We start from the raw sequence: 11,806 nt of genomic DNA on the forward strand, positions 1-11,806 counted from the left end.
AAAGGGTTGCTACTTAGAATCACCTTAAATAGGTGTTGGTGTCTTCATTATCTTTATTAATGCCTCTAATACCTTAGCCTCTATATATTCTATATACCTCCTCTAGTGATTCAATATCTCTCACTTCAGCCATGCTAAAGTGGTTGCCATGGTAGACATATAATAGCCTCATGATGAGATCATCTCTAAAGTTGGCCTCTTGCCCCTATCACTCTTCATAGGAGTCTTATTTGTTCTTGGTGGCTTGATTGATAGAGTGGTTGGTATTGTCCTTGGAGAAGAGGTTTTAAATCCCTCTACAAGTGGTTTTTTCTCTCTCTCATCAATTTTTCCTTCATCTAATATCTCATTAGTGTATAATTGTTAGAAATCCTTCTCACTAACTATCTGATTGTGTGATCTAGCTATGGGTGGTGGAAAAGGGGTGGGTTCCTACTCTGATGGAGGAGGAGGAAAAGGTGGTTTTCTTGGTGATGGAGGTGGTATACTTACTTTTCCCTATGGAAGTGGAGGAAATTGACTATAATCATCACCCAATAATTCTCTCTTTGGAGTCTTCCTTATCATTTTTTCCTTTGAATGGGTCCCCATTGGCATAAAATCAAACTCAAAGAGGTTGAAGACATTAGAGCACCCCTACTATTCCAAGGGAGCCCTACTATCTATTGGGCATGCCCAATAGATAGTAGGGGAAAGCCCCCCATGGGGAAAATAGTGGGGGGCCCACCCTGCTAGCCCATAGAATAGTAGGGTTGTTGTTTGGTTCTCCTTTTGTACACTCTATCCATTCCTCTTTTTCTTTTTTTGTAGACTCTTTGAGTTGCATGGGCTATTCTAGAATGGAGGGAGGTATATGTGTTGTACTCCTTTGTCTTTCCTCTTTCGCAACCCTTGCTAACTAGGTTCTTCTATTGAGCAAGAGATTGGTAGGTTAGCTTAATACCTTAGTAACAAAGGATTGGACGTCCTTTTATAGTGATTCTATGGTCAGATAGCTTCATGTGTTTTTCCTAAAATAATATAATAACTTCATTTAATTTGTCAACCTAGGAGTGTAAACTTGAGATGGTGACTACAAAGTATATGCTCTAATTCTTCTTTAAGTCATTACAACTAAAGTGAAGGAAATGTTGAAGGAAATTTGTACTAGCAACTAAAACAACAACTTAACTCAAAGGTTAAAGCAATGTTACAAATAGTAAACCTATCTATGCACCTATGTTGTAGGAACAATTCATTAAATATGTTATCAATGGTTGCAGGAGCAACAAAATTCTATCTTGCAAGGAAATAAATAAGGAAATGAAATCTATTCTAACAGAATAGTTCACTCACCAAGTAGGCCCCCCTAGATGAGTGAACAAAAAATACAATCAAGATAAGAGAAATAAACCTGAACTGCTCATTCTATTGATTCATGGAGAAAGAGTTACACTTGATTAAAGACTAAATCACACTATACTACTATGAAAATCAACTTATCATATTCTTCCAAAACTACACTCAAAGCTACAATAGTCATTATTTAAAGGAATCTACAACTACTTCCTAACTCTACGATCACTCCATTAATGAGGATCAACTACAAACTCATAAAGTTTGAAATAGAATCGTCATTGACCGTGAATAAATTCTCTAGGAATATAGTAGGTTGTGGAAGTTACATTCATGTATTGCACCAATAGAAATCATATAATGACTTGCTACACTTGTGATAGTTTAGCAATCTACTTGGCTTTGACTTTAGTGCTGAGGTGTTTGATCTTTGAATCTCCATGGCAAGTACATGAAAACATTCAATGTGCACACAACTTCCATATACATATATTTATTTCATCATCAATATTAGAGAAAAAGTGCAAAGTTCAAATTACCACTCTTGCAAATCCTATGGTTGTAGGAGGAAACCTACCCAAGACATAGCATGAATGAGGAAACATTTATCAACATGCAATATTACTTCATTATACCATTTTTATCCATAGATTCAAGTAATTATAGCATATTTGAACTATCCTTGCTTCTACTTCATGTCTTAACATATATATATATATAGCATATACATAAAAACATAAGTTCATTTGCTTAAAACCATTATAAGAACATAAGTTCATTTGCTTAAAACCATTAAGTCATGACTATTTTTGCAAGATAACTACTTGAAAACAAGATAAAAAGAACTTAAAACAATGCCCTTTTAGAGGCCCATCATTCCCCCCAACTGAGCTATTGTTGGTCCCTAGCAACCATGAAGTTTCTAATTCTAGCTCAAATTCTCCAATCTTTGGTTGTCCTCTCCCCTAGCTCATTCTTAACATAGTCAAAGTACCCATAATTTTCCTTGAGCCTCCTCCATCGCCAAACTTTTGTGGTCATATCTCGTTCCTAGGGTAACCCAGTGACTTTGGCTACCACATCTTTTGTAAATTCAATTTTGAGGCCCTTAGCCATTGCAAAGCCATCCTTCAAGGTGCTCAAAAATTGAAGAGCAACTTCCTCATCAAATCCCTTAAGAATGAGACAGTAATCTAACCATCCTCTTCTCTTGAACATCTCACATTTGGTTGCATCACCTAACAAAACCCTGTGATCTATTGGTTCATACCTCTGGAGACCTCCACCCATTTTTATGCATAGTAGGATTTTGGCAAAATCATGGCATTTTTAGAGTTCAACAATGGTGATTTAATAGAATTTGCAATATTATTGTACCTAACAAAGAAAATGGCATATTATTACTTCATGCTTCATAAAGGATTTTAATGCACACAATCTCATGATATCCTTCCTTACATCATCATGTACAAGTCTATCAACCTGAACATGTTGCTAGTTATCATTAAAAGCTAATCTCAACTTTAATGTTTTTAACTCCCTTAATGATATGATCATGGATGGACAAGATCAATATGTGATGACAGTCATCTCATAAGACAATAGCCTTTCAAGTTTATGTGTGATTTGAAATTTTGAAAAATGAAAATGAAAATCCCCCCACCCAAACTAAGTATGGGCATCGATTGTACCGAGCTAGAATATGCAAGAGTAATAAATGTAAACAACACAAATTTTTAATAAAGAGTGAGGAAAATTAAATATATGCAAGGGTATGTGGCATGTACCTAATAGGCACTACAAGAAAGTGTTCTGGAAAAGATCATTGAAAGTGATGGAGTGATGGGATAGAGTGGAAGGATGGAAAAGAGAGAGAGTGAGATGAAGTATATGGTGGACAAAGTACTTTGAAGAAGAAATCTTTTATTATAAAATCTTGAATGGAATCAAGATTTGGTAGTAGTCAAGGTAGAAGACCCAGACTTCTCGGCTGTAGGAGCAAGTATATCTTCGTTGTGCTGAAACTACTATAGGAACTCCTTGTGACTTACTAGTTTTTTGTAGAGCTTGAGTCGATGGCCATTGACAAGTCACTTGTATCAAATAGGATCAATAGTAGATAATTGGATTGCTCCATTTAGAAATATAGAAACAATTTCATATGATCCTAACTAGTGAGTTTGAAACTTTCCTAGAATGTGTTGATACTTGGAATCATAAAGAAGGGCCCAATCTCCTACAACAAACATTTTGTCTTTGATAAACTTATCATGCCATTGTTTTCATTGATGTTGGATGAGTTTGATGTTGTTCAATGTAGATTTGTGCCATTCATCAAGGCCATTTAAACTTAGGATTCAGTCTTTTTGTGCAATAGTGAGTTTCATATTGGGCTCCAAAATAGTCCTCAATGTTTTATATTCAAACTCTATAGGCATTAAAGCTGACCTACCATAGATGAGCTCAAAAGGAATAAAACCTATTGTAGATTTCTAGGTGGTTCTATAAGCCTAAAGAGCTTCAAGAAGGCATGTGGCCTAATCCTTCTTATGAAGTGCTACCATTTTGGTGGGAATGGCTTACAACTCCCTATTTTTAACTTCTACTTGGTCATTAGCTTACAGGTGGTAAGGTGATGATTTACCGTACAAAATAGTATATTCTCCCATGAGAGCAGCTATCAAATTAGATGTAAACTAAGCTCCTTGATCATATGTCAACTCCCTAGGGACTCCAAATCATGTAAAGATGGATTCATACAAGAACTTGGCAACATTTTTATCCCTTGGGTGTTTCATGGGTTTGGCCTCTACCCACTTAGTTATATAATCAGTGCAAACTAAGATCTAGGATTTACCTTGTGAAGAGGGTTCAATAGGGCCTACAAAGTCAATTCCCCATTTATCAAAGGGTGCCACAACTACTTGAGGATGTAGGGGCATTTCATCTAATTTAGTGGGTCTTCCCATTCATTGACACTTATCACATTTCTTTGCATATTTAGCTACATCCTTATGTGAAGTTGGCCAATACTACCCAGTTGTTATTATTTTAAAGGTTGTCCTTTTGACTGCAAAATAACCTCCACAAGGATCATCATGAAATGCCCACAAGATATCATATGTTTCATCTTCTCTTATGCACCAATGCATTACTTGATCAGGGCTAGTATAAAACATAAATCTAGCAATCCAAGAATAGTTAAAGCTCTTCTTAACTAGTAAATTTATTTCTCTATAGAGAAGTGAACTAGCAACTTTCCTATGGTGAGGTAATTTGTAATATATGCATACCATGGATTTTGTGCTAACAATAGAAAAATGTGTTCATCTAGAAAATGTGGCCAATGGTTGTAGGATCATCAGGGACATGCAACTGAGAGGGAAAGTTAGCTACCACATTAGCCTTGTCAGTTTTATCTATTATGGTGATATCAATTTCCTACATGAGTATCAACCAACAAGCCAATCCTCCTAATATTGCAGGCTTATTCATTAGATACTTCATAGAAGAGTGATCAATATAAACAAATATTTCATAACTAGTAATGTAATGCCTAAATTTATTTAGTGCATAAATAATTGCAAGTAGCTCTTTTTTAGTGACTATGTAGTTAAACTCTGCACCTTGCAAATTTTTACTAATGAAATAGATAGCATGTTCAAGTGAGTCTACCTTTTGGCCTAGCACAACACCTATAGCATAGTCTGAGGCATATATATGGATATGGAAAGGTAGTCCCCAATTAGGCCCTCTTAAAACTGGTCATGTGGTAAGAACATCTTTAAGTTGCAAGAAAGAAGTAGCACAAGCATAGTCCTAGGCAAATTTAGAATCCTTTTTTAACAAGTTATAAAGGGGTACTGCAAGTTGACTAAAATCCTTGATGAATCTTCTATAATATCCTACATGTCCTAGGAAACTTCATACATCCTTCTTCTTCTCTAGCATAGCCAAAGTACTAATGACTTCAATCTTTGTTGGATCTACTTAGATGCATTTTGATGAAGTAGAATGCCCTAGTACTACTCCTTCCATCATCATAAAACACTTTTCACTATTTAGTGAAAGGTTATAGTCTTGGCATCGCTTGAGCACTATCTCTAAGTTGGCTTTTGCCTTCTCAAAATTAGTCCCATAAACAATAAAATCATCCATGTAGATCTGCATACAATCAATAGATATATCTAAAAAGATAATTATGACAGCATGTTGGAATATGGCTAGGGCATTACACAAGCCAAAAGGTAAAACTAAGTAGGCAAAAGTTCCCCATGGGCATGTGAAAGTTGTTATTCCTTGATCTTCTAGAGCTATTTGTATCTAATTGTAACCACTAAAACAATCTAGAAAAGAGAAAATATTTATTGTCAACTAGGTTGTCAAGAACTTGGTCTATAAATGGTAAGGGAAAGTGGTCTTTCTTAGTGGTTGAATTAAGCTCCCTATAATCTACACAAACTCTCTATTTTCCTCCCTTCCTTGGTACAATAAATAGGGGTGAAATCTATTGGCTATAAGAGATGGGGTAGATAAAACTAACACTTAATAATTTTTGTAGTTAATTCTTAACTATATCCTTTAAAATAGGGTTAACTCTCCTTTGAGATTGTCGGATAGGTTTGATAGCAGGGCTGATGTAAATCTTGTGAGTACAAAGCACAGGGTCTAGTCCTTTCATGCCCATGTAGTCCCAAGAAAAATGCTTTTTGATTCTCCTGTAGTAACTACAACATAATTTTCTAATGGGAATGTGATAAGGCATTGTTTACATTCATCTCCTTTCAAGACCAACTTTCATCTTAATAACCTTATCTATCATGAATAACTAAGCAATATGAGAAGAATCCATCTCATAACATAATAAGGAGTGAAGGAATTGGGAAGCTTTTGAGTCATATGGTTTCTATGAAACATTCCACTTGAGGACACACTTGATCTTCTACTCCATATTCATTTATGATAATGGATGAAATGATCTCATCTTCTTCTCAAGAGTCTACAAATGACTCTCAACCTATCATCATTAGTTGATGGATGGAATCTACCTTTAGATCTTCATCACACAAGTCTAGATAGATTACTTGGTCATCTAACAATAGCGGCTAAGCAAGAGAGTATAAAGTCAAGTTCTTAGTATGGATACCATTGGATATTATCATCTTTCAAGATTGACAAGCTATATAGGCATTTGTAGTGGCCAACCAAATTCACCATAAAATTAAAGGATATCCACCCACCTTAGCCTTTGGAGAAAGGACAACAAAGTCTACTAGATACTCCCAAGAATTTAAGGTGACTATGACATCTTCTATCATCTCATCCAGTTTGATAGTAGAACTATCAACAAGTTGAAGTATGGGTGTTGTTTCTTTGAGACCAATGATATACAATCAAGATAATACCTCCTTTTTCATGACATTTATAGATGCTCCTAATTCAACTAAAGCATTTTGAACTTACATCCCATGAATGGTGATAGTAACCATAGGACTCCCAGGGTCAGAATATTTAGGTGCAGTTAATTTTTCCAACATTAAATCAGACAATTTTCCTAAGATATGAATAGTTTTTTGGATCCTTCTTCTTTCTTATTGGTTTTTTGATACATGCTTCCTTGATAGCTTTAGTATAGGCAAGGACTTCCTTGATAGCAACAAGTAATGGTATTTGTACTATCATTTTCTTTAGCTAATTGAGCAAATCAATTACTATGGGGTTTTCTATAGGCTAGCCTTGTTCCATCAACCTATGAGGAAATGGAGGTTCTTTGGCTATAGGAGAGGTTTTCTAGTTTGACACATCTATTTGTTTAGTTGGGGAATCTTCAACTTCAATTATTATAGGTTTTTGGGGTGAATTAAGAGTAGTCCCTAACCTTAAGTGGATATCATTCAAGGAAATAACATATCTTTGTTGTTGTGTTGGTTGTTTGGTATTGTCGAGATTGGGATTAGGCTAAACTAGTAGCTAAGTCTGCTTAGGGAGAGTATTAGTGGCTATAGGAGGATGCATTAGGGCCTACTACTAAGGTGGCGGCATTAAGGCTTGCTAAGTAGGTTCGGTATTCCAATTTTGGTTTTGTTGCCAATATAGATAAGGTTGCTACCAACCTTGCTAAGGTTGTTACCAACCCTACTGAGGTTTTGTTGCCAACCTCATTAAGGTTGTTGCCAACCTTGCTAAGGTTTTTGTAAACCCTACTGAGGTTGCTGCCAATCCTACTGAGGTTGTTGCCAACCTTACTGGGGTTATTGCCAATTATGATTTCCACTAAAACCAATTTTTTTCCATTGATTTTTACTATTATAACTTTGAAGAGGATCTTGTGGCATATGTTGTCTTTGAGCCTATGGCCTTCATTGAGAAACATAGAGCACCTGTCCATTTTTATTAATAGCTTTAAATTTAGTAGGCATTGGTTGTGTCTCCAAGATTGTAACAAACTTACATCTATAGTGCCTTTTATTTTCCCTACAATTTGGATAGTATTTAGTTAATGTGGCATCAACTCATCCTTCTTCCTTCTAGCCTACATGGTATCCAGTTGAGTGGCTACATCATTAATGATGTCTTGTTTGAAATCTGATAGTAAATTGGATAGTTCCATCTTTGATACTCCTGAATTGCCATTAGACCTATGTGGTAGGTCTCTAAGTCCCCTACCTTTCTTCACAGTGGCCCTAGAATAATTCAAACATATACTCTGTATATCAGTCCAATTTTATAAGTGGTATCTCTTCCTACCATTAGATCTAGAGCTTCAATACTCTCATCATTTACACCTCTTAGAAGAAGGTGTTTCTTTGATTCTTTATTCAGTTGATCTTGTGTATTACACTGTAGGTTGAACATGAATCATGAAACATAGTCTTTCAAGGTTTCATCATCCTTTTGGCACATTTTGAAAATGTTATCCCCTTTCAAATCTCGACCCCTATAGTATTCTTTATACTTTGTAAGAAACAAGTTGCTCATTGTAGGCCAATCTGCTATAGCATTGGCACCCAACCCCATGAACCATCTCAAAGAAGCTTCCTTTAAGGTGGATGGAAATAACTTTATCTTATGAGCATCAATTGTATATTCATAACTTTTGCAAAGGATATCAAACTCAAAGAGGAAGGTTTTAGTTAGGGTCTTTAGTAATTAGGCCATAGAACTTGGGAAGTGCAACATAAGATATGTACTTCAAGTTTTGATTACCTTGTTGAGGAGGGATAAGAAAGGGAAATGTAGGATGAGGTTGAGACATTCTTAGAGGAGGACTTGGTGATGGTGCTTGATAGATAACAAGGGCAATTATATTATCTTGGTATTCAAGTTCAACAAAGAGATCATTCAAATGCAAGGACTTGTCAGAGGATGAGGTTATTCATTCTTGAGCAGTAGTGAGTGGATTTTCAAAAGTTTCTTCTTCTTCATTCTTGTTGTGAGGTTCTTCAGTCTCAAGACTAAAAATGTCTCCTTGAATATTATGGGGAAGAAATTTGCCAAGGAGGTCTCTTCTTCTATTCATGCAAAATAATGTGTAATTTAAACTAACATAATGACTTCAGGGTCAAACTAGATTGACACCTTCCTTGAAAATGGCACCAAAAATGGTCAGTCGGCTTAATACCTTAGTAACAAGGGATTGGACATCCTTTCATAGTAATTCTATGGTCAGACAGCTTCATGTGTTTTTCCTAAAATAGTATAATGACTTCATCTAATTTGTCAACCCAAGAGAATAAACTTGAGATAGTAACTGCAAAGTATATGCTCTAATTATTCTTTAACTTCAATGCTGAAGGAAATCTATACTAGCAACTAAAAAAACTTAACTCAAAGATTAAGTAATGTTATAAATAATAAACCTATCTATGCACCTATGATGTAGGAATAATTCATTGATTCTGTTATCAATGGTTGCAGGAGCAATAAAAGTCTATCTTGCAAGGAAACAAACAAGGAAATGAAATCTATTCTAATGGAATAGTTCACTCACTAAGTGGGCTCCCTTGGATGAGTGAATAGAAAAGACAATCAAGATAAGAGAAATAAACATAAACTACTCATTCTATTGATTCATGGTGAAAGAATTACACTTGATTAAAAACTGAATCACACTTTGCTACTATGAAAATCAACTTATGTTTTTCTTCCAAAATTGCACTCAAACCTACAACAGTCATTATTTAAAGGAAAGTACAACTACTTCCTAACTCTACGATCACTCTATTAATGAGGATCAATTACAAACTCATAAATTTTGAAAGATAATTGTCATTGACCATGAATAAATCATCCAAGAATATAGTAGGTTGTGGAAGCTACATTCGTGCACTACACCAACAAAAAGCATATAATGACTTACTCCACTTGTGACAATTTAGCAATCCAGTTGGCTTTGACTTTAGTGCTAAGGTGTTTGATCTTTGAATCTCTATGGCAAGTACCTAAAAACATTCAATGTGCACACAACTTCCACATACATATATGTATTCCATCATCAATATTAGAGAAAAAGTTTAAAGTTCAAATCATCACTCCTGTAAATCCTATATCTATAGGAGGAAAACTACCCAAAACATAGCATGAATGAGGAAACATTTATCAGTATGCAACATTACTATTATAAACAATAGTCTACCAATATAACTTGGGGGGGGGGGTGTGGGTTGTGAATTAGTTGTCCAATAATTATCAACCTTAAAATCTTAACCATTCAATCAAAGTAAACAAAAAGCATTCAAAAATGCATATACACAATCACACCAAATATGTTAACTAGGGAAACCCTTGATCAAAGGGAAAAACCTAGTGGGAATGATGCCCATAAGATGATGCACTAATATAAATATTCCTTGTTAGAGGATGGTCCTTGTTAGGAGTCTATTACAACATTTAGTACATATGAGTCCTTGTTAGGAGACTTTGAATCCCTGTTAGGAGATTCCAACCTTGTTAGGAGTTACACCAACCCTATTAGGAGTTGTGGAAGATAGAAGGACCCACTATCCAAATAGCTTCTGGGAAAAGATCATCGAACTCACTATCTAACTAATCTTTCAAGTATTCCTTGCATAATAATTGTTTGTACTATACTTTAACTTCTTTCCTCTATCCTATCAACTAGACTAATCATTGTCAAACCTTGTAGACTAGGTCATGAACCTTGGATCCAAATATCAAACTTTGGATCTCACAAAGAAACCTTGAGAGTGAAGTTTATTAGGTCATCCTATTAGGGCTTTATAGGTCATCCTCCTCCCTTTGATGCCATTATTAGTTCCTGCCTTTGGCAGGAAACTAATGTAATCATTCGATTTCATATTAGTTACATAAATCTAAAACTTTGAAGATATACTAATGTTTGCAAAAACTATATTAATTTATATTTTTTTTTGAAATTGAAAAATACAATTTTTTGAAAATTGTATTGGCCCATGATAAAAAAAGTCAATGAAAAAATTCAATTTTCTCCACCAAAAATACAAATATTTTCTAACAACTCTATTAATGAATGCATTAATTACAACTTTATCTTTTCCACATTTGTGACAAGTGGATTAACTTTTTTAAAAAACAATCATTTTTATCTTCCACCTCACAAATCAATATTAATTATCTCTATCTATTTTCCTTACCAAGTTCAAATATAGAGTTAAATGTTTTATATTTCTTATTTTAAATATATTTATTATTAGTTTTACGTTGATGTTTATTTTTGTAATTTGTAAAATGTTATTGGACCATTCTATTTTTGGCAATGAAAAAATTTATTATTTTAAATATATTTATTATTAGTCCTTTTCTATTAATAATTAATATACTAAGATTAAAATTCACAAAAAAGGGCCAAGGGATACAAGATCACCCCGCAAGAGTTCACACGACCAAAGCCGAAATTATAAACTATTCATTAAAAAAAAACATAAATAGCAACCTCGGGCGGCTAAAGCAATGCCTGCTGAGGGAGGTGGCTCGTCATGATCATGAAAGCCCCAATCATCTTTGGGATTGGGAGGTGGACTGGGAATAGTCCAGTTATCATTAGCAGTAGCAATAGCAAGATCAGTAGCCTGGTCAACATCTTTTATCTCTAGCCATGGAGGTGAAATTGCCAAATCTAGGCAAGGCCATTTCCTAGGGAGTGCCTATCAAGCACCAAGAGGAGGAGCCAAGGACTAGCTAGTACCACCACAGGTAGGGAAGCTGAGCGACACCTCCATCCACCATCACCACCACTGGGAGAGCAATGGTGGGAGACGTGGGAGTGCGAGGTGTGCAAGTGGCAGCCTGAGGAGTGGTGCCGCTGACGATGACCTCTAGGCATTGAGATATTAGCTGAGGCATCTGGAGGAACTCTGGCAACAATGCAAGGAGCATTTCCCAATTGGTTAAGTAGTGCTTGTAAGTGAGTCACCTCCAAGGCCACTTTGTTTGCTTGAACTTGAATCTGCATAGTTACATTATCACAAATGCA

This window comes from Cupressus sempervirens, chromosome 3 (genome assembly GCF_028749045.1).
Source record: "Cupressus sempervirens isolate cs-2001-9-10 chromosome 3, ASM2874904v1, whole genome shotgun sequence".
Lineage (NCBI taxonomy): Eukaryota > Viridiplantae > Streptophyta > Pinopsida > Cupressales > Cupressaceae > Cupressus > Cupressus sempervirens.